Source organism: Protopterus annectens, chromosome 7.part0 (assembly GCF_019279795.1).
Source record: "Protopterus annectens isolate FY-2018-M chromosome 7.part0, PAN1.0, whole genome shotgun sequence".
NCBI lineage: Eukaryota > Metazoa > Chordata > Ceratodontiformes > Protopteridae > Protopterus > Protopterus annectens.
Window position 1 is genome coordinate 701,860,665 of NC_056739.1, and position 25,648 is coordinate 701,886,312.

Below are 25,648 nucleotides of genomic sequence, written 5' to 3' on the forward strand. Positions count from 1 at the left end.
ATGAGTTGATAAAGGACAGGCTTGTCGTTATTAATAGTGTTGCAGTGGGAAAGATTTTGCTTTGTGACAGTGATTTAATGCTGAGCAAAGCTATTGAGATTTGTCAAATCCATGAAGTTACAGAAAGGTACACATGTATGCTTGCAAGTGATATGAACATGGTTTCAGGCTCCAGACCAAATGTAGACAGCATGCAACACATGGCTAGCAGAAGCAGGCCTAAGCACATGGCAGCTGCCATCACTACAGGTTTACTTGGGAAACCTCATAATTTTCCAGCAAGTTCTAAGAAAAGGACATGCACAGTGCAGTACAACTGTGAGTCAGCAAAACCCAAATCCAGCTTTATTGCTAACTGTCACAATTGTGGTGCCAATCATGAGTCTAAAAGAGAAAAATGCTTAGCATTTGTTCAGCAATGCCACAAGTGCAAAAAATGGAACCATTTTCAAAAGTTTTGCAAATCAAGTAAACCTCATGGAGTTTTAAGGAAGGGGTCACTTGAAAAAGCAAGTTGATCACATAGAGAGCTGCAATTCTACTTTCTGTATAGATTGTGTATCAGTAATTGGTGAAAATGTTTATGCAGTTAATTTGCTGCCAAAGAATGAAGTGTTTTGTACTATCCAGATCAATGGCAAATCCACCAAGCCTAAAGTAGACACTGCCTCAAAGTGTAATGTTATGTCAGCGGACACATTTACTAAGCTGAGAACTGGTGAACAACTCAGTGTGGCTAGTTCTGTGGAACTTGTTACTTATAGAGGTGAAGAAATTAAAACCAAAGGCTCAGTAGTGCTTTCATGTTATTTGAATAGGAACTGTTACAACTTGTTATTCCATGTAGTCCAAAGACCTGTGTTGTCACTATTAGGTCTCAGAGACAGTTATAGAATGCATTTGCTTTATTTTACCTAAGTTGTTCATCATATAAACATATGCCCTAGTTCTAATTTTACTGAAGTTATTTTCTCAGAGTATGCTGATGTTTTTGATGACAAGTTGGGCAAACTTCCAGTTGTGTATTCCATGAAGTTAGACCCATAGGGCAGTCCAGTAGTTACACCAGCAAGAAAAGCTCCGAAAGCTATGCAAGATAAAGTCAACACTCATTTGGATAAAATGGTGCAGCAAGGTGTAATTTGTCCAGTTACAGAACCAACTGAATGGGTGTCATCTATGGTAACAGCCCACAAAAAATGCTCAGATGAAATCAGAATATGAATTGACCCAAGAGCTTTGAACAAAGCATTAAAGAGATTGCATATGTCCAATGCATACAGTCAAGGAAGGCACAGCCCTAATACCGAATACCACTGTTTTTTCTGACTTAGATGCAAAGAGTTCACTTTGGCAAGTGATGCTTGATCGTAAATCCTCATTACTGACTACTTTCAGTATCCCATATGGCAGATACAGATTCCTCAGGATGGCATTTGGAATAAATTCTGCAAGTGAAGTCTTCCAGCATGCAATGAAGCAATTTTTTTCAGGTTATCCTTGTGCCATAATAGTAGATGATTTATTGGTAGGAGGCAGTGGTGAAGCCTTGCATGACAGAAACCTTAAAAAAGGTTCTAGATACAGCACGTGAAGTGAACTTAAAGCTCAATCCTCTAATGTGCAAATTTAGAATACCAGAAGTTACATATGTAGGTCATTTCTTTACTAGCACTGGCTTGTGACCAGACCTGTCTAAGCAAGCAGCCATTCTTGAGATGCCAGCACCAGATAATGTTAAGGCTCTGCAACGTTTTCTTGGCATGGTCAACTATTTAGGCAAGTTTATACTAGACTTCAATTAGTTGACAGCACCTTTGAGAGAGCTGGTGTGTAAGAATGTTACATGGTCTTGGTTGGAACAGCACCAGAAAGCATTTGAAGACCTTAAGCTGTAAATTGCCACTCAGCTACATTAAGATACTATGACGTCAATAAACTAGTAACTCTTTCCTGTGATGCTTCAGAATTTGGTCTTGGTGCAGTTATTCTTCAGGAAGACAGACCAGTAGCCTATGCATCTAGAACTCTTACCCAAACTGACATGCAATATGCTGAAATTGAAAAAGAACTTTTGGCAATAGTATTTGCATGTTCAAAGTGTCATGATTATATCTATGGTTGAGCTATTCAGATTGAAATAGATCACTGACCTCTAGTTACTATTCTAACAAACCCTATTCATTCCACTCCACCGAGATTACAAAGAATGATGCTGAAATTACAAAAGTACAACTTCAAAATGGTCTATACAAAAGGCAAACTTATTTACCTGGCTGATACCTTATCCAGATTGCCCAGAAATACAATGGAACAGCTTCAAGCAGAGAATTTTGAGATTGACATCATGGAAGTGCATAATTTTTCTACCACAAGATGTGATAAACTGAGAGATCATACAAAGACTAATCCATTTTTGCAAAAGCTTAACCACTATATTAATGTTGGATGGCCGTCAAGGCAATCTGGTATACCACCTGAAATGCAAACTTATTTTCCTTACAGAGATGAGTTTTTGATAGAAGATGACATTATTTTCAAAGATTTTAAAATTGTTGTTCCTGCTTCCTTGCATCATGAATATATCCAGATTTTGCATTGTGGTCACTCAGGTTCCAAATCTACCAAAAGAAGGGTGAGAAAACTAGTACTTTGACCTTCTCTAGTAAATGACATTGATAAAGTACTTTCTTCTTATTCAGTATGCAATAGTAGTAAACCACTTCAGCTAAGTCAAGTTCCTGAACTACCTTGGTCAACAGTAGCGACTGGTATATTTGAGTGGAACAATCAGCATTACTTGTTGTTGATAGACTCTTATTTGAACTGGTTTGAGATTGATTTACTAACTAACCTAACATCCACTGTTGTTATCACCAAGTTGAAATGTAATTTCTTAGCCCATGGTAGTTCATACAAAGTTGTTTCTGACAATGGTACCCAATTTACAAGTCAGTTGTTTCAGAAATTTGCAAAAGAATGGGACTTTGCACATATTACTAGTAGTCCAGAATATCCACAGTCAAATGGACTGGCTGAATGTAAAGTACAGAGTGCAAAGCAATTACCTGAAAGGTCAAAATGTGATAATACTGATGTATTTTTGAATTTACTTAATCTCAGAAAAATACCCCAAGATGATATACTTGGCGTGCCTGCTCATAGACTTCTTTCTAGGCAAACCATAACAACATTGCCTATTAGTTCCAGTTTGTTAAGGCCTAAAGCTAAGAACAACATGACAATTAGAGCTCAACTATTCAGAAAGTGTTCTTTCCAGAAGCTATTTATGATAAATCAAGCATATTTCTTTGTCCATTGACAGAAGAAGAGACAGTGAGGATACAAACGGTGAAAGGTTTTGACCAGATTGGTCAAGTAACAGGTATATGTACCGATCTGAGTTCCTACTTTGTAAAATCTGAGGGTGTGGAGTACAGGAGAAATCACAGACACCTTCCTGTACCAGAATCGATATCACAGTATCATTCCTGTGATACAGTCTCTAGATCTCAGTGCAATCCAGACAATGTTCCTGTTGCAGAATGTGTCTTAACTTCTACTTCCATTCCTGACCATGTTCCTGATGTCAAACATTCAGCAGAGATAATCCCATTGCTAGGCCTGATTCTAATTTCTATATCACATGATTTGGTCATATTTCCAGACCTAGTGTGAAATACACAGCAACCTGGACATAATTATTTATATGTATTTTGTTTTGTATAATTGCATGACAAAGAATTATTTGTATTGATTGCATGTCGATTAATGTCATCAACATTGTATAACTTATTTCTCAAAGAGAGAGGATGTAGAATAGTGTGTGTATGTTGTACCTTTAAGAAGCATTTTGAGGTCGGCACATGCATATAAACAGGTAGCACGTGCTAGCTTCAGTAACATTTTGTGAGTGCAGCCAGACAGTGAGCATACATGAGTGTAATGGCTAGTTTGTTTATAAGTTTATCTAAGTAAAAGTCATTAAGCCTCAATCCTGATGTGGTTGTACATAACAAAGCTGCTTGAACAGAACTGACAAACGCTCATCTAGTTTATCCTGACTAGATGAGCCACAGTATATAAGGTCAAAGACCTAAACACTGACCCTTCTATTGAGCAGTGGATAGTAAAATTGCTACATAATAGAACACTTTTTTTCTGGTCTTTGTCCTCACCGCTTGCCAGTCATCAGCCCCCTGCCAGCCTGCCTGTTCATTCACCATGATTAGGAAAGAGTCAGTCAGGAGGGGGTCATCATTTAGACAGCCATGAAGGGTAGATTTTTTTTGTTTTTTACTTTGAGTTCTACTCCCTGCATATGCATGGCATCTTGACTGAAGGGGTTGTGCAATGGGCCATCCATGCTGGTCATCTCTCACTTCTGCCAAATTGTATTGCCAGTAGCAGCAGCAATGGCCTTGCCCTCTGATCCTCAAACTTGAGTGGTGGTTTCCTTAGTCTCCACCACAGAAATTGCGCTATCCCATCGCTGAGAAACCACAAGCCTATCCGTCAGGAGAAATGAGTAGGCCTCACCACAGCACTTCTCCTCTCCTTTCTTGCCTGATTCCTTCATTGCCAGCACTGCTAAATCAAACCCCAGTTGCTTGGGTTGCAATCAGGATTCTTTCCTTCTGAGCCACAGAGCCAGGATGGCTGACCACTCATAATTAAAGAAGCACGAGTAAATCTCAGAAAGTTAAAAAGGTGACTACTACTACATATCAAGCCAGGTAATATGCAGTGGGACTCCCTCCTGCTCAGTATTCATTTCTCTGATCTTTAAACTACAAACCCAGGCCTTTGGCCAATTAAATATGTCTTTGTCTGCAACATGGATGTTGTTCTTCACTCAGCTTCTGATATTAATATGCTACAGAAAGGACGTAACTAAGCATACTGCTAAAGATCATTGCTGGAGATAACCGATGTCACTGCCTCCACTCTGGGATAGTAATGCCCATCCATTTCTCCTTGCTTCTTTGTCAGTTGCCCAAGCCACTAAATGAAATTTGGTTGCCTAGGTTAGAGACATGACCTTATCCCATTTATGCCACAGGAGTAATGAAAAATTACTAACTTAAGTAAACACTGCTGGGTATTCTGAAAGGCAGCACCATTTTTAGCCTGAACCAGTTGCTTTTGCTTCACATAAACTAAATAATTTGGTAACAGCAGTACTTATTATCCTGTCTCTGCATTCATCTCACTGTGAAGTGTTCTTCAGGAATTGTGTTGTTGTTCTTGTTATTAAAATATTTATATTTATATTTATTTTTGCCCACAGGAGATGTTTTCTGACATAAACAGTAATCTTCTTTAAATTAACTTATTCACATTCCAGAGGCACAATGATGTAGTCTTTGTGCTTTCATTTTACTGTACTAAATATTTACTGATCAAAATAACCATTTTTTTGCTTTTGAACATTTAAGCAAAATTAAGTTGCTAACTGAAGTAATGACCTTTGGTCTACACGATGACAGTATTACTTCAGACTTAAGACGCTTCCGATAGCAGCTGATTTTTAAGAAGGTAGTTATATGACTTTTCCTGAGTTTAACATTGCTTATTCAGCATATGCTTTCTGCTGCTACAGTACTGTTGTTGGATGTGGGATATTTTTGCCAAGAAGCATTTTCATTATGTTCTATATTTTTTTTTTTCATTTTTAGTATCACAGCTTGATATGCAGCCGATGTAAGCAGCAGTCTTAGAAGGAGCTGAAACTCCAAAATTAAAGCGGCATGACATAATGCTTGCGGCATCTGTGGTAAACCATATTTATCTTGTAGCTCGCATGGGTTGGACAACCTCATGCCTGTGTACAGCTGTAAAAAAGACTGCTCTCTGTTAACAGTTTTGTTGTTTGTTTTGGTAAGCTCCAGATACTTTAGTTGCACAAGCCTTCCAGAGATTATGTAGAAGTCCTGTGTAGCTCGGGTACTATGAGCTTACTGAAATCAACAGCTGACTCCCAATGTCGATAACTGAACCAAACTAATTTGCCTAAGCTGTGATAGGTCCATAGGTAACTACTAGCTGCCTTGTAGATCATTTTAAGCCTAGCCAATTTCCTTTGTTGAGAATCAAACCCTGTATCTCATCTGTGATGTAATCACCTTAACCATTACACCAACCCCCAACCAACCCCTGTGCTATGATATGATGTGGCGTATTCTCCCAGTCCACCCTATTTTACTGTTATAACTGACACTCAATGTCAATGCTTTCTGGACACTATCCACTCCTATTATACTGTTGCACTGTAACAAGTGGACTTATTACAATATGCCATCAGAAAAAAATAAAGCTTTGCCTTTTTTTTAACTTCTCATCTATGTTTAGAAAGTCTGCATTTTCTACAAGTTTCAAAGAACTGAAACATATGAAACTTGCATTGATTTTATAAATATGTATACATTAAACAAATAAATGTTAATGATTTAGCTAACTTCGAACAAGTGGCTGAATCAACACAACAAATGTAATGTTGTTTGTATTTACTAAAATGAAGCATTTCTTCCTGGGATTCTGCAGAAAATGGGTTATCCCATTTGGTCATTTTCCAGTTAAAAAAAATCCAATCAAACACAGTGACACAGGACAATAATGTGTATTTGGCCTTCTTGTTATTTCTAGTCTAACCATACAATCTGTGTTCATATCTTATAGCATTAAGATGGATTATAATAAATTTTCTTTGTAATTAAAAGGCTGAAAATAGAAAGGGTGAGTACCATTTCAATAATTACATTCTTGTCTGCCTGAGCAGCACTTGACCAGAAACAGCCACAGCTAAAAACAAAGTGTTTTATTTTGAAGACTTTCCCACTCTATACCTCTGAGGGTGCTGTATACCGAAGAAAGAGGGTTCCCCTGGACAGCAAGTCCAGATATGAGTATTTGTGCTAAGTCAGATTCAATAAACTTATGCTTTGCCTGAGTCATACTGAGTGTGGATAATTTCTGTCTCGGTAAGTGCAATACAATGAAATGACATTCTCCGGGATTCATGAAGCTTGCGCCAGGTGCAGGCGTAGCGTCGGAGCTCTAATACCAAAGATGGCCACCGAGCGATTCAGGTACGAGCTTTCCCCGTGCACTACCTGTGTACGCTACGTCTGGACAACTCCCTAGCCTTGTATGCTAATTACCCCATGTGCAGCAGTGTAGCATGCAAACACACCTATTATAATGTTAATATATGCCAATGGCTAAATATATAGCCATTGGCATAAAAAATGTACAAAATATAAAATTAACATTTAATATATATATATATATATATATATATATATATATATATATATAGTCACACTAACGTGAAGTGGAAGCGCAGGGCAGTGGTGCGCAAAGGGGATCACAAGGAATATATAAAAATATAGAATAAAACCACAATGAAACACATATCATGATTAGTTGGCAAAGCCATGCAAATGTGAGGAGTAATAGTGAATTGCAGATTCACTGCTGGTGTAAGGATGCAGCTCACAGTGTAGCGTTATAACACCGAGGCATGACCTTGAGATAAAGATGACATCAAGAGAGGGGTGTGTCGCTATTGCTGTAGGCACATTGGAGCATTGCTAAACCGATCTGCCCCTAGCTAGGCAAAGCTGCAGGATAGGGGTGTGTCAAATTTCCCATAGCTATGCTTAGCTGAGGGTACACAAGGTAACCGAGTATGCATGTGAACGGAGATGAAAATGTACGTAAACCCGGTAAATAGGTATGAGTGGTGTGCACGGCAGCTGAAACAGGAAGGATATAGGAAAGGAATAAGGAAATGCTGCAGCAGTGAAATTGGAGTACAAATGACTAATTAACACCTAGGAGCCTACAGTAGGCCACTGACAACAGCTAACAAGGCTGCAAGCAGCTACCTGCAGAACAGGGAAGGGAGGGGCGGTACTGCAAAGAAAACAGCAAAGTGTCAAAGCAGAACAAAGCCAATATGCAGTATATCAGCTACAAGGCACATTTTGCCATGACTGGATAGGGAAAGTACAAAACAAGAAAGATGGCAGGTGGATGCATGCCTGATAATGGGAGGGGATCCAGGTCTAAAAGTGATTTAAAGGGCAACAGATTAATCAAGGCAGGCAAGTAGATCTCCACAGTAAAGGCCCCACACTTGCAGTACTCATTGCAAAACCCATAATTAAGACACGCAGCAGCTGGAATAGCTCATACACACCCACTTACATCAGCAGCATCCATAGCACAATACTATAAAGTGTGAAAGCACCTCACACACATTTGTGTATTCCCATACACTCTGCACCAGTGGTGTATACAGATGGGGAACTTTTATTATGTACATGTTAGGGGCTGCCATAGCTTTGATCTACCAGCATGTGTTGGAGACTGAGGGTGGTGGGGAGGATGATACACATGACCACCACAGGCACCAGAGGAGGTGGAGAGTGTTCAGATCCAGGGTAACCTATCAGGGGCTACATGATCTGGAGATAGTAGAGCATTACTGGGTGGACAGGGACACCCTACAGCAACTTGTGGAGCTGTGCTGGCCACACCACAGAGCCAGAACAAACAGAGGGGAACCCATCCCAGTGGATACAAAGGTATATGTAAGCCTGAGAATACTAGCTACAGGTACCTTTCAAAGACCAACTGGGGATATCATGGGGATCTCACAGGCATCAGCATCCAGGGTACTACACCAGTTCCTGGATGTCATGTTACCACATGTCAATGAGCACATATACTTCCCCCAAATGCAGGAGGAGTTGGCCAGCAATATGCGTCTCTTCCACCATGTGGCAGAATACCTGGAGGTACTGGGTGCAATAGACTGCACGCACATACACATCAAGTCACCACCTGGTGAGCAGGGTAGGCGCTACATAAACCACAAGGGATACCCCTCCATCAACAGCCAGGTCGTGTGCAATGTCAAGGGCATTATCATGGTTGTGTGTGTTGGCAGCCCTGGAAGCTATCACGACTCACACATCTGGCATGCCTCACAGCTATATCGGTTATTTGCCAGGGGGGCATCCCAAATGGCCACCTGGTGGGGGATTCTAGCTATGTACTGGAACCGTGGATGATGACTCCCATCAGAAATGCACACACATCCATGAAGGAATGCCATAATGAGGCACACACACAAACCAGAATCATCTTAGAGTGTGTGTTTGGGATGCTGAAATCACTGTTCCGTTGCTTGGACATATCTGGTGGAGCCTTGCATTACTCTCCAGGCACATGTGCCCACATCTTCATAGTGTGTACCATGCTGCACAATATGGTCCTGCGAAAACAGCTGCAGCAGGGACAGAATGGTGAAGGCCCTCACAGCCCACCACCATTGCCAAGGGCCCCACAGGCATAGAGGTACTCAGACCACGAACACCCTGAGCCAGCCCCAGTAGGCAGACAGAGGCGTGTCCAGTATGCCCATGCCTTGGCAAAGAGGGAACGTATAGCACACACACTGAGTGTAGGCACCTAGGGACTGACACCTTTCTCCACCTGCACACACAGTAAAAATGGATGGCACGCACACACAAGACTACCTGTAAATTGTCATGTATAGGCAGTCTACTGTGTGCATCCAACATAGGCAGCCCTCAACTATTGCACACACAACAGCTATTGGCACAAGGTAAGTCAACACCTGAACAGTAAATTAAGCTATCAGCATATGCAGATACTGTATGTATAGATTCATAGGTAGGTACTTGCCCAAATGCCAGAGGCCATTCATAAGGCCAGCCAAAATGTGTCAGCTTTTGCCACCCCATTGATTCATTAACTGTCCTTCTGTGGAGCAGTTCCAATGCCAGGATCCCTGGGGTGCATCAACTGTTCCCCATCGACCCTTCAAGGTTTCTCTTGCAGAGTGTTAGTGAGGGGCTCTGTGTAATGTAGTTAGGGATGTTGTTCCAAAGTATGGGGAGTATCTGTGACAGGAAGCTGTCCCTCCAGCATTTTCCAGTTATTCTTGTGGCAAGGTCAACTCACTACAGTGTGTGGCTCACTGTGACATGGATTCCCATAGGTGGAGCATATCCATGAAGCCTGAGTTCGACATGGCTGTGTTGGCCAGCGGAGATCATCTCTGAGTAAACGAGATGCCACTAAGTAAAGCAGGAGTTTATTCAGTCTGGCTGCATAGGCCATATGTTGGAGACCAGTATTCCTCTTGGTGAGGTACATTTGTGGACCCCCCAGCTGTTGGACGTGTCCTCTGAGGTACATCCCACATGGGTTATTATACCCTATGATTGGACTGATGAGTGATGAGTAAAGGGGCACTATAACCCCAGTATGTCTAGATGGGAATCCTTTAGTAATCAGATGGCCTACATAGAAGGATGTCCTAACTACTGTGGAGATATGATTATCAAAGGGGAGATCACTATCTACCTTAGTCCCCAGATACCCCATTAACTCCTCTGTATTAAAGTGGCTGCCACTTATGTATTAATATGTGGGTGCCAATTCCACAATGGAATGACCATGCAGTTAGTGGCACTTGGCTGGAGGTCATGTCATTGGCACCCTGTGACGTTCTCTGTGAGGCCCCTTGAGGGATGTCCGTGTCAGGTGGACTATCAGTCATGGCTCTCAGTTCACAGTGATTGTCAAACACGGTCTGCCATAGTCCACCTGTGTTTGCCTGTACCTCTGAGACATATATGCCAAACAGTAGGGCTCCCAGGACTGAGTCCTGTGGGACACCAGTCCTGACTGTTCAAGAGTTGGACCTGGAGACAGCTAGTCATAAAATATGGGTTCTGTGTGTAAGCCCGTTGGCAACCCAACCTGTGATGTATGGGTGAATATACAGGCTGGTGTGTTTATCAATAATACCTGAGTGGGGCATGGTGTCAAAAGCCTTGGTGATGTTCAGGTAGTATGTGTGAACTGCCTCCCCCATCATCCAGCTTCTTGGTGACTGTATGTAAGACATCAAACAGGTTCAGTAGGCATGAACTGCACTCATCCAAGCTGACCTGGGTTGGGTCACGTGTTCGGAGGTTAACAATGTCATTGTTAATGAGTGCCATGAGCATGCGAACCATACCATTGCAGACCAGGCTAGTCAGGCTTATGGGGTGGTAGTTAACATGGTCAGTTGTGATTCCACCTTGATGGAGTGGAATAACCGTTGCCACATGCCATTGTATGGGCATGTAGCCTGTGGAGAGGCTGAAGTAGGAATGCTTAATTAGGTTGGAGGCAGGTTGTCTTGTACAGTTTGCAAGATGCAGTCTGGGTCAACATCTGCCTCCATTGATGCTGTGCTCTGCTGTTATAGAGGGCCATATCCATCTGTGTGTCTCTGATGGTTGGGATATTGTACCTTTTGGATAGTGTTGTGGGCTCTTTAGGGAGTGAAGTATGCACCGAATGTATCTGCAAGGATGTTGTCAATATCAGTAGGGTCAGCATATTTTGTGCTGTATTTCACCGGCACAGTGCAAATCTGTGTGTCACCAAGTAGATCCTTGACATAGCCAAAGAAGGCTTTGTGGTTATCTTTTGAATCCTTGCGTATTCTGCTGATGTTAGCCTTGGGTGATGTCATGAGGGATCTATGTATCATACTAATAGTGGTCACGGATGCCTGCCCTTCATGGGATTTGCTGTGTGTCTGGAACACTGTCCTACTTCTGTAGTACAGCCTGTTTATTGCAGAGGTCCACCAGACCGGTGTCCTTGTCTAGGAGGAGTGAGTCTTGGTTTGCCAGTGATGTGCCATCGTGCTGATCCATACATCCATGTAGGTGCTTATAGACTGCATTTGTAAATCTGTCTGTATCTTGAGCAGTGTTTCCCCTTAGCGTGGGGGCTGTGAAACCCCCCACCCCTGTCACTTGTAGTGTAAATTTAGCTGTAGGAAAGGTATACACTGTGGTATCTGTGGGTAGGGGAGATGCTAGGGTGTGGAAACAGTAATAGTTCATGGTCAGATCTAACCAGTGACCAGTTAACCTCCACTGTGGTGCACCTGTTGCCATGTTGGTGATGACCACATCTAGTAGTTTCCACCCTAGTTAGGGAGGTTACCACCTGATACAGGGCATATGAGGTGATACATTCCAGGAAGTGCTGGGCCTGGAAGTGAGTACCGCAGCATGTTTCCCAGTTAATGGTATGGTAGTTGACATCGACCAATGCCAGAGTGTGTGTTTGGACTGTCATGTTCTCCACTGTCTCCAGGTAGGTGGAATGGAGGTCCTAGGTCATGTAGGGTGATTCGTAGCAGGCCACATTCCACACTGCAGTTGTGGCTAATGTTAGCTGCACATGGATGATCACAGAGGTATCATGCTGTCCCACTAACGTGGACATGTAGGTATCCCTGATGAATATGGATACAGCCCCTCCATGTCTGTCAGTCCATGTTCTGTGGCTGAAATGTGTGGTATAGGTTGTAGTCTGGTAGTGCTGGTGTGCCCTCAGGAACCTTAAGACAGATTTCAGTTAATGCACAGATGTTGATGTTGTCCATCCTGAGGAGTGCTGTGAGTGCATGCATGTTGTGATCACAACCCCTGGTGTTGAGTAGCATAATCCTCATTGAATCTGCTATTGTGCTGTTTACAGAGCTGGTATTCACCTTCAAGACTCTCTTAAATAAGGCACCATGGGGGCGCCAATAGCCTTGGCCAGTATTCCAAAGCCTATAAGGCTGACACATAGGCCGGTATGGTATCATTGCAAGCATGTTCCCCATCTGTGCTTGTTTTTCATCTCCCCTGTAGGTAACCTACTGGTAAGCAATAGAAAGCCTTAAACTTATACAAGTCTTCTAGCTTCCAAGATAGGCTTTTGGAGTGACTAAGTATCAGTTTTCTGTATGTTCTTGTTGTACTCAACTGTTTCCTGACTACATGGTGATTTCTCACTGTATATTGTGATCTGGAGGTCTATTTATTCACATATTATGGCTGTGATGGCCTCCACATTAGAGGTTCACAGACAGCCTACTACCTATCTGCCCAAGGCAATTAGAAGCATAGATACAGTGTGTTGGCCTTCCTTGCACCATTGATGAAGTAACTGAGCATCTGTCAAGCATAGCCAATGAAGCAATTCCAGGCAGAGTTGCTGGAAGCTGTTGAAGACTGGAGTTTTGGAGGGTGATAGGGGCACTTAGTGATCTAAAAAGGGCATGTTAATGTGGCAATTCAACACCATTCAATTCCCCCAATAGGTCTTGCAGCTATCAAACTGGACGGGCTCCCTCACTCCCTGGCTGTATGGTTCTGGGACACATGATCCCAGGGGTGTATAGTCTGTTTCCCACTCACACAACAAGGTTTCCCTTGGGGTGTATAGTCTGTTTCCCAGTCACACAACAAGGTTTCCCTTGAAGTGTGTCAGTGAGGGGCTATGCCTAATGTAGTTAGGAATGTAATGTATTGTCTCACAGTACATTTGTCATATGTTGTTATTTCAAGAGTACGTGAAGCTCAGTGAGTTTGGGGGCCTCCGCCCTTTGCTTAGCCTAGCTTACACATAGAAATCATCTAAATAGGAAATAGGTGGACGCAACGCTAATGTCAACAGTGTAATGGTTACAGCATCTGCATAGTATCTGTGCACTCAAGGTTACAATCCTGATAAAAGCAGGGATGTTTATCATGTGCAAAAGTATACCTTAACCTCAGCTTGCATATATAGGTAGTAATCGTCTGTATAATAAACATTCGAAACACCCATATAAACCCATGTGTGCTGGAGAGTACAGTCAACAGAGAATGTAATGTTATGTCAGCACATAGTGAGATGTTACGTCACTGACATGTATATATCAGGAGTAGTTAGCGGATGTGGCCGTGTTTGCGTGCACAGGTTATACATTACAAAGTTTGTTTAACTGTGTTTAACCGCTGCTATAATGTCACACAAACACTTTTAAACATGCTTACAACTGCTTAAATGAGCCTTATTCTGCAGCAGAAAACAATTGTAAAGCATCGCAGGTGTCAAACCCTGGACAATGTACACTATAGTCATGGGACTTACCACTAAGCCATCCGAGGTGTACACATGTTTCATGGTCTTGAGACTACACCTTATACCATATGCATTTCACTGTAATGATCACAAATGGGGCAGTCACTTTGTGTACATATGTACAGTACATTGTAATGTACTGTAGTTTGTGAACCAACACATTCCAGTCTACATATGTATTACTGTTACAAACTAATACTATATATATATATATATATATATATATATATATATGTGTATATATATATATATATATATATATATATATTATACAGTTACATCAATATATATATATATATATATATATATATATATATATATATATATATATATATATATATATATATATATATATATATAAACATCTATGAACACACATCATAAAACAGAAGCACTCCAAAAGAATTGGAGTGTACACAAAACACATGCAGCTCTGGTATTATAACAATTAATATTAATGTAATTCACCATAGAAGGGGTGGTTGTTGTGTATGTGAAGATTGGGGTGGGGGAGGAATGATGGTTAATGCAATCATGCGTCAAGGAGGGCCTGGGTCGGATGTCCAATAAGTGAACTGGAGGGGCATTCATGGAGTATGGGGACAATATAAAAAGGACACAAAGCAAGAACCTTTCTCATTCATAATACACCCTGTCATGTCACATTGCAACACCTAATTTCACAAACATATGAACATTAACATGCATTAGATATATGTACACCAAATGACTGTCACATTTGTTTTCAGTAGTGAGGAATGTCTGTAGTACAATGTATATTCTAAACACCATAACATTTGTACATATCTCAGATGCCTTAGAGGTAAAGTCAGTGACTGCGGTGTTCATGGTCTTGGGTGCAAGACCTGCAAGGGTTATTTTGAGGGCCAGAATAAGGGCTTTTGGATGCAGGTGGAATAAAGCACTCTTAAGCAGTTGTAAGTGGGTTTCCACATGTTTGCATGATAGTAAGCGGCACTGAAACACGGTAAACGGAGAAGCGCTTCACACGATTAACCTTTGCTTAACATCGCGCAGACCATGGGCAAACCTGCTCACAACCACGTAAATGTGCGCTATTCACACTTTCCCTACCAATGCTACTCTGAGAAGTAAAATAATAACACCTTCCAGGAGTAGAACCCGCAACCATGTACTCCATCCTCGGAGTAACCTAACACTAAGCTACCTTGGATGTACCTATCCCAGTTGTGTATGCAGACAGGTTAAAACACAAAAGGAAGGAATGTGTTGAAATAGGACAACCCGCCATGTACCCAATGAAAGGTGTATGCTCATATATAGATACATACATATATATACATAGAGAGAGATACATAGAGACAAGTCGATATATACAGGTCTACATATATATATATATATATATATATATATATATATATATATATATGTAGATATATAGATAGGTTAAAAACATCTACACATCTATAGAGGTACAGATAAACGTATGCAATGACGCATATATCTATATACATACACACACAAACACACACACACACACACACACACACACACGTATATATATATATATATATATATATATACATATATATATATATATATATATATATATATATATATATATATATATATATATATATATATATATATATATTAACGTATATATATATATATATATATATATATATATATACACACACACACACACTCACACACAAACATACATGTCTGTAGACAGCATCCGAAGTGGTCATATATGAGTATAACATGGACCATAGCAATCACACATTCCGCACTCCCCTCCCAAACAATATGAACATAACATATGAAGAGTGTATGCCAATACAGTATTACAAATATGTTCTATGGACACAGTCACCAACACAACTGCAATGACTGCAAATATCCATGACAGAATAACACAGATAGCTTTCATTTTGCAAAACCTTATTACAGTCCGATGTATTGCCAGAAGGATTCAAGGACTAATAGTACCTGCATGCTATAAGGGAAGCATTTAATAGTGCCTTAATGAATCAGCCTGCAATTACCATAGTATTAGTCCTCTAAGGGATAGTTGTTCACATAGGGAAAGAACACCCACTCACATATAGACATTGTATAAAAGGGGTTCCTACACACCTGCATGTGCTATGTACACCCACCAACATCTACCCCACAACCAAAATAATTACATCAATACATACTGTCATACCATAACCAATTATGCAACTACTGTACAACATCTGCTGAAACCTTAACATACCTGGACACAGACACACTAACATGGCCCTATGTGAAATAGTTGCTGTTATACAATTGAACAGCTGCTGATGTAACAGGGTTTGTATGAACTAATCCCGTTTCAGAGGGTTGAAAGGATTGTACACCAGGAAGTTTTACTGAGTACTGATTATCAGCACAGTATGGTACACAGTAACACCAAACTAAATATGTCTGGTAAGTACACTGTAAACTCCCTAACATTATATGCATAGCTATGCAGCCTTGAGCTGGTCAAACCACCTGGCCAGACTGAAACATATGCAGAAGTATTAGGGACAGACAAACCCTGCACAAGTAGCAATGTTCAGAAATATAACAGCAGTACTCACATTTAGACCAAATCCACTAGGCATTACAAATCCTCTAGGTATCAGTCTCCAGAGCTGTGGACGAGGGTAAGGCGGTCCACACAGCCTATCTGGACCTCACCAAGGCCTTTGACACCACCCCCCACTCTGGAATCATAGATAAACTTACTAAGCTGGGCATAAATCCCTACGTCACTCGATGGTTTGCCAACTGGCTTACTGACAGAACCCAGACTGTAAAAGTAGCCGACTCCAAATCCAGATCCAGACAAGTGACAAGTGGAGTACCTCAGGGTTCAGTCCTGGGACCATTCTTGTTTGGCATCCACTTCTCTGAAGTACAGGCCAACACTAAGGGACTCTGGCTAACAAAGTTTGCAGATGACTGCAAACTGGGAGCCATTATTGAATCCCCAGCTGATGTGGATAGTCTACAAAAGGGCCTTACAGAAACAGATACCTGGTGCCAGAGCCATGGGCTCAAGCTTAATGCCAAAAAATATATAGTTATCCCCTTTGGAAAAAAACATGTACCCATGAACTACCACATAGGTGGCAGGACACTTAAACATCGAAAGTGTGATGAGAGACTTAGGGAAACAAGTGGACAGTGGTCTCACTTTCGATAACCACATTGCCACAACAGTCAGGAAATCCTTCTATGTGGCACACCTCATCACTAAGGGCTTTTCATCCAGAAAAAAGTAGGTCATTGTCCCACTGTACTCTTCCCTCATTAGACCCATTATAGAGTATAATGCCCCATTTGGTATGTACCTCACAAGACATCTGCAACAGCTGGAAAGGCCTCAGAAATATCTCACTAAAAGAATCACAGGCCTAAAGCAGATGCCATATGCTGACCATCTAAAAAAACTCCAGCTATACTCTGTGGTATATCGTCTACTCAGAGGCGATCTCTGCTTAACATACAAGGCCATGTCAAACCCTGAGCTGTTGGACATGCTCCACTTAAAGAAATCCCAATCCCTCAGAGCCACACGCTCCAGGGATCTAAACCTTATAATCACAATGAACAAAACATGCTGGTGGTATAGGTTCCTGACCCAGAGACTCCCCATACTCTGGAACAGACTGCCCATACATGCCAAGCAGAGCACCTCATTGGTCCTCTTCAAAGGGAACATTGATGATTGGATGGGAGATAGGAAATTCACCCTGGGGATCATGTCAGTCACCCTGCTAGACATGCGCCCAGAGAAGTAAATATTGTGGGAAGAAATTTCCAGGGAATTGTTATGGCTAGGCTTGCATAGGCCTTAGGGCCAATAGCCTAGTACCAACCTATGAACCTATGAACCTACACACAATATATTACTGTTCATCTCCATACAGCTGTTGCAATAGATTCCAAACAAAACTTCCACACTGTCTTCCTCACAAGTAAGGCAAAGGGACAATGCCCAAGTGGAGTACTCAATTATACTCCACTGTAGCCATGGTATTGGCTAAGGCAGTAGCAGCGCAGCTGATGTGCATGTAATTAGCTACTTAGGAACACCAATTGCTCATCGGGTAGCACATGTTACTGATCTGTAACTATAAAAGGTTGCCTTTTCACACATTCAAACCATCTGTACTAGCTGTAGGACAGTACAAAACACTGAAAGATAAACCAAAAACGAGTATTATACTAGTTAATATCACCTCCGATTACTAAGATGGTATGTATAACATGTAGTATGTCTGTGTATGTAGTACCTGTTCTGTAAGAATTACAGTGTAATAAATGCATATAGTGGAAATAGCTATCTTGTACCGATGTATTGTTGAGCAGAAGTAATGCTTGTAGTATTCTATGTGTGTACTGCTGTAGGTCACACGGTACACTCTCCATACACCACAAGGGATGATATGGGCTTGGAACCCACAAATTCGCTTCCAACCACTGTCAGTGTCAGGACTGGTCCAACAAGTATGTGCTATAACAGGGGATAGTAAATGTCGATATACTGTAACAGTTGACATATGTATGGGTGTATACGTAAGATGAACATGTTAAAGGTGGGCTTACCGTGCAAATATGGTGTGCATTGTGGGATATTGTGCCAATAACTGTGTAATCTACAGTATTCTAGGCAGATCTGTATTCTATTCTACATAGCAGTTCTGTTATGTTATGCAAACAGTAGTTATGTCTATTGGCAATTACAATACTCAATGACAGGAAACATAGCATTAGTATTCATCTGACAGGTTAGCAGCATGATAGCAAAGATAATTGGAAAAGCCAGGTAACTATCCATGCACATAACATATGTAATATCCACCTCTCTATTATCATTTGCAAGAAATAACAGCTGTGTATGTGTACATGTTATGCAAATGTGTAGTGACCTTTGTTATAGGGCTGGGCCAAATGGCCATGTGCACACCTACATAGAGTGGATACTGAGAGTACAGACACACTGGTTGAACTACCAGGTTTGTGTAGCCCAACCTCTCATTGCCAACCTAATAGCCACCTGCACATACTGTATGTAAGGTAGTGCACAGCACTGGTAATGAAACAGGTTGCATATCATCTTTAACTCCAGTGTAACATCTGCAGTAGGAGTGTAAGATGTAGGAGACAGCTGCCCCATGTGTAATAGCCACATCATAGGTGATGGCTCACACTATCTGATTATATCCTGATCATGTTGATAGTGGCATCAGAGTCTAATGATACATGACTCTGTTTGGACAGTGGGTGTCTGTGCCCAACAGAGCTCATGGTCCTGGTGGATATATGAGTATATACCCAGAGAAGGAAACAGACCTGTAGACACTTGCATCATCTGTAATCAACTAACAGGATGTGATGTGCTCCTCAGAGGAAGATTGCTGCTAAAGGTAGCTACGATGTTTCCATAATAGCCACTGTTGTCACGTCCATAACACAAATATTTACACATGAGCATCATTGTTTAAAACATCTTCATAGGCAATACATAAACTAAATACAGTACTTGATACTTGTAGTACTGACTGCTCATACAGGCATGTCCACTATTCAGCTACTGGTGTTTACTAATGTCAGCTTTGTGTATGTGGCCATCCTGGGGGAATGTAATCTCTATGCTATGTACACTGCCAGCTGCACCTAACACCACGCCCCACACATTGTTTGGGATGCAGCTACAGGGGTAAGCTGGAAGGCAACCCAGTCTACAGCCATGACTGGACTGGACAATCATGAGGTGTAGGTTAACACATGCAGCTCATCAACACAACCAACACATAACCTTACCAGAACACAGTAAGGACCCCCACACACACTACTGGAAATCACACACATTAACAGACATGTCTAAGTATCTGGCCAAACAAGTGACCCCTCCAAGCAGGAAGAGACAGACACCGAAATACACAAACTGTATGACATAGTTTGCATAATTGTGCCACACCTCTGAACACATGACTGGAAACATGCCCGACAGTACTCATTTGTGAATACAAACTCTTGCACTATGTTACACACCAACCTATATGAGGGCATGCATGCTGTCAGCTGCCTGTCTGCCATGATTAGCCACATACTCATACACTCAGACCACCTTTTGAACTATACACTTGGCTCTGGCATAGTCCATGTTGTTGTGCAGGACCTGTGGTGCAGTAGCCTGGACTGCATGGAAACACATGTAGGAACTGTCAGCTCTTGTAGCCTATGCAGGTATGTCCCAAGGCCTGGGTAGCATTCTGCCATTGGCCAGAATGATACTGCAGTACAGGGACAAAAGGATTGTATTCCACAATTGTCTAGTGTAGTGGTGCATGCCAAAGGGTATTCAGTATCTGTCATCCTGGGATAACATGGTTAACAGACCATGATGCTTTGCCAGACAGGGCCTGCACCTGTCACCCCTGGGAATCTGAATACTGCCTAGGGCTCATGCTTCTCCTATAGTGCCTTCATCATGCATGGTTCAAGTGAGGGTCCACTGCTGTTACAGGGACAGCCAAGCAATAAACTGCGGGTCTCGCTACAAAATGATACATGTCAGAAACACTATACGGACACACATATGTCAATCCCTAACATGGAGAACATATCTGTGTAGTGGCCAAGACATATTTCAATACTCCAGAGAGCACACCTGCATGACTATAACACATACCTCACCTCTTGCCCATTATCCTTTATTGGAACACAAGGGCTGCAGGTGTGTCCATATACCTGAAGGATATGTACACCCCCACGCTATTTGCACTTGCATAACATCAGATGCATTATGCTGAGCAACTATCTTTGTGCCAAAGTGGAATTCAAAATGCACCTTGAGACAGATCACCCACCAGGCCGTGGACTTCCCAACTGTCATAATGTGCTGTAATGGGGAAGATTAGGTCTGAGACAGAACCATAATAATGGCTACTCTCAACTATTCCAGTATGACCTGGGAAGACTCCTCAAATACCAACACCTATGCTCAATGCATGTTGGATTCCATTGACCCCACTGACCTGGATCACAGTAGTCACACAAACAGGGCTAACAGCATGCTACACATAGTTAGTCTCCAATGCCAATGTTATGTTTCCTAAGAGCAGAGTGGTGAATGCCATGGCACCCATGCAGATGGACAATGCATGTGCAAATGCTGAATCCTACACAAATGAACCTTAAGCAGTCACATATGTGCAGTGATTGTGCCATTGAAACAGAACCAGGATTCAAGCCAACACAAACAAGTAGGCAAACTGGTGGTACCATGCTTTAAACTGTACTACAGAAGGTAGCAACTGTTGCAAGAGTGAACACACACAAGTGCAGGTGATCCCAGGTCAGCCTCAGTAAGATGCAGATGCACCATATAAAATCACGCAAAGCTACTGTGAAACTAATCAGCCACATATTATGAGGCCAAGCACAGAGCATTTTATAGCTGTGTCATTAATTGTAATGGCAACGACAAGATCTGCAGTGCTGCACAGCACTATGGCATGGGAAGTACTGCACCTACAGAAATAGCACCCATTCATCCAGATAGGGTTACGGAGAACCTAAACCCACTCCCACCTACCCCCACCCCCAACAGGTACACTTAGTAATATATCCATGTACACTACAGGGCCCCTGTACTAATGACTATGCAGGTACAAGCTGCACTCTCTAAAGCCATACATACAGCTTTCATGGGACCTGTCCACATCCCAGGGTGTATCCTACACAAATGTATGAACATTCAGCTATCCACATACACATCATGTTCAATCATAGCTCCATGTCAGGCTGTGTACACCCCGAATGGTGCACAGCAACAATTATCACACCCCACAAAGGGGGAGACACCATTGATAATGGGACATAATGCACAACTACCCTGCTGAGTCTGGCCTGTATGGCCATGAACCATGGTCAACGTATTTGATGCACTCGGTACAGCTGTAGATGACAGTAGGGTTGATTCACACTGCATATCATGACCTTTCCAGGTCATAGGACACCATCACCCATATCGTGTTCCAGCTACACTCAGTAAACTAGGTGTATATTCCTATGTCACAGGAGTGTTGGCAACTGGACTGCTGGCAGAACCAACACTACAGAAGGTGTCTGACTAATACATGCACATCAAACCAGTGCCAGCCACTGTAATACAGGAGTCATTCCTGGTACTCCCCCTCTTTGTTATCTATACCACACAGACTAACATAGAAGGCATCAGCCTACTGATGTTTGCAAATGACTATGAACTAGGAACAATAGTCGACTCAATGTTTGCTGCGTTCAACATACAGAAGGGCCTTAGTGTGTCAGATGGAGTTATTGCCCATGTGTAGATGGCCTACACTGCTCTTCCCAATCCCTAGCTGCACTATGTAGCATGCAGCCTACCCTGAATAAAGCCATGTCACATCCAGAGGTGTTGGACATGCTACACTTAACACATCCTGATCCCAAATAAACACATACGTCATGGACATCCACCTTTCTAGTACAAGGATCATAACATGCCTGACAGATATCTATCCCATACACTTAACATACTCTTGCCATACTATGTATCCCTGTCCAGCAAAGCTGCACATCACCCCTCTCTGTGACATGGTGTGATGTCTGCATGCCAAATATATTAGAAACCATGAGTATCAGTTCTGTGGCACTACTTGAACTGGCCACTGGAATTTACCTGTCTGTTCCCTACAGCTAGGTAACCTGTCTGCCTAGGCTCATAGATGGCCCAAGGCATATAGCCTACTAGATCACTGTGATCATACATTCTATAGTTGATATCCAACCCTGCAAATACCATCAGGCTAGCTATCGTCCCATGAGTTACACATGTGCAACACAGGCAATGCATGGCAGGATGCTACACAGCTTTACAGTGCCATGTAGATGTATATGGCAAAACACATATATGCTTGCAAGTCTGCAGGGTCACAGGTCATGCCCCTAATGGCTATGTATGACCATACATGTGACATATACACAACATTAAGGTCAATTGCATTAATGTGAACACATCCAGGCATGTGCTGATAGGTAAAGTCACCACTACAGGCAAACAGACATGCCCATGTCAAGACAACATCCACATGGTGTATGAGCAATGTCATCACATGACGCACACATATATGGCAATAACATCACATCACCAGTAGGTGGCAAATGTGTGTGACTTATACATGTCAGTGGTGTTAGTTTCATGTAGATTTGCAAAGACATATTTGTAATCTTAATAAATGTGATACATATGTATGTTCAGCTGTACTGCTGTACTTCTCTGTGAGTTACTGTGACCTGTCTCCATCATTATGTCTTCCAGGTATGCCATGTGGCAATCTGCCACGTACAGCCACTTGGAGGATGAGGTCTTCATCCCATACCTCCTCGACAACTACACAACGCTCTTCAGCCATGTGCCACAGGATGCACAGCAGCGGGATGCTCTGTGGGAGGAACTCTGCAGGAGAGTAAATGATGTTGGTGGTCACAATTGCACCTATCAGCAGGTGCGTCAACACTGCACTGACCTGATAAGATGGGTGAAACAGGGTGCTAATGCAATCGCCAGGGAACAAGGTGAAACAGGTGGGGGGCACTCACCCAGCCCCAACTCACACGTACCGAGGAGCTACTGGTCAACCTGGGGATACCTGCAGACCTCCATCCACAAGCTTTAGCTGGTATTGTGGAGGTGGGTGTCTCTCAACCACCAAGCCTGGAGTTGCCTGGTAAGTCACTATTTCACACAAAACACAACTATATTTCACATAGTTACATGTGTTACTGTACAATATGTAATATAACATCATATACAAGGCATGTATGCACACATGCCACATACTATAGTCTGCTACTCTATGTATGCACAGATGTGCATACTCCATAGTATAGTATATTGTACTGGCTTATGAGATAACATGGACATTGCACCCTGTAGCTATCACACAGGTGTGGATAATGATCTTACTGCTGTGACAGTCCTGTTTAGGTAACTCTGGTGTTTTGCAGCGACAGCAGCCTGTGTCAGGTGAGATTGTTATTATTTACCAGGCTTGATAATGCACAGAACATATTAATTGTATGCTATCTGCCATAACACACATGCACATAATGTATGGTGGTCCTGTTAATGGACACTGGTCAGACCTGCAATGCATCATGCTGTTTACCTATGTGAAACAATTGAAGACTATAAGAAATGCCTACACTAAACCTTCCAAACTGTCATTGCCAGAGGTGTGGACAACAGTGAATACAATGGTGGAGGTGTGTTCCACTGTAGGGACAGGTACTACATATCAGCATTACACATGTTGGGAATATGAACAGTACTGTACAGAGAGCATATCTGTGCACACACTCTAAATGTATTGGAGCTGGAGTATGACCGGCCCACAGGATACACCCTTGTGGAGTATGCCCTTGCTATGAATGTCACACAATGTCATGTGCTATCAGACATGTCCATGACATGTAGTGGGCTGACTGCAACACTGCTCAACTATCCTGCAAAACATGTCTTACATCCCATACATACCACCCTTTGTCTGCATAACCCTGTCCTCAGTGGAGCATATGACATCTATGGGTGTATGTCATATGGGATAACACTGACATGTGAAATAAGATGGCCATCACAACCATTGGACTGAGCATGTGTACATATGGCCATGGAGGATGGCCAGAGACATGAAGCAACACACAGTAGAAGTGATGTACATGTGTGTACACCCTGTTGTACATTGGCTCGAAACAATACAACTATGAACTTTGTGTAATGGCGATATTGCAGATGTGAAATACTAAACATCATACAGGCCTGTGCACAGCTTGTGTAGGCATAACATGAAACCACCACATAACATGTCTTGAACATCTTAAGTGTGTCACGACATGGAAGCATTCACCTATACAGTATCCAAATACATACATGTGTTGCACAACATACACGTACATCCACATCAAGCCACAGATACAGTACATTCACCTTGCTGGTGTCAGACATCATTGTCATGCCTGCTCCTCATGTGTGTGAGGTACACAGATGGCATGTGGGACACAGAGTAATGCTAAGTTAGCCATGTGTGGGCATAGTTGCTAGGTATCAGTAATATGTCTGCAGATGTGCAGGGGTGTCATCCGTATACCCTTCTGTGACCTGTGTCACACATTCCACATTAGGGTTTATTATGTATACACCTCAGTGATGTGGGTCACATTCCACATAAGATATGTATTGTATGTGAACATAGTCATGGCTATGAACTGTGTCAGTAGCTCACACTGTATAGCAGTTGTGAAGCCACATGATGCCCTGCAATGGCTATGCACATCAGCTCAATGTGCGGTATGTTCCTGCATATTTGTAGGGTGGACAGACAACATTGCATCAGCTGAAGGCCCATGTTAGTATAACACATCCCTGCATTGAGACACCATTACCGTACTGTAGATTGGAAAGGACACCATTGTGTTACACATGTATGCATGTCATTCAACACGTCAGCAGAAGACATGTCATACTACATGTGATTGGCAAGGTCATATGCCACAAAGCAGGCTGGTGTACTGTAAACCTTGCTGGTCTGTGGCGTCATTGCAAAGTAGG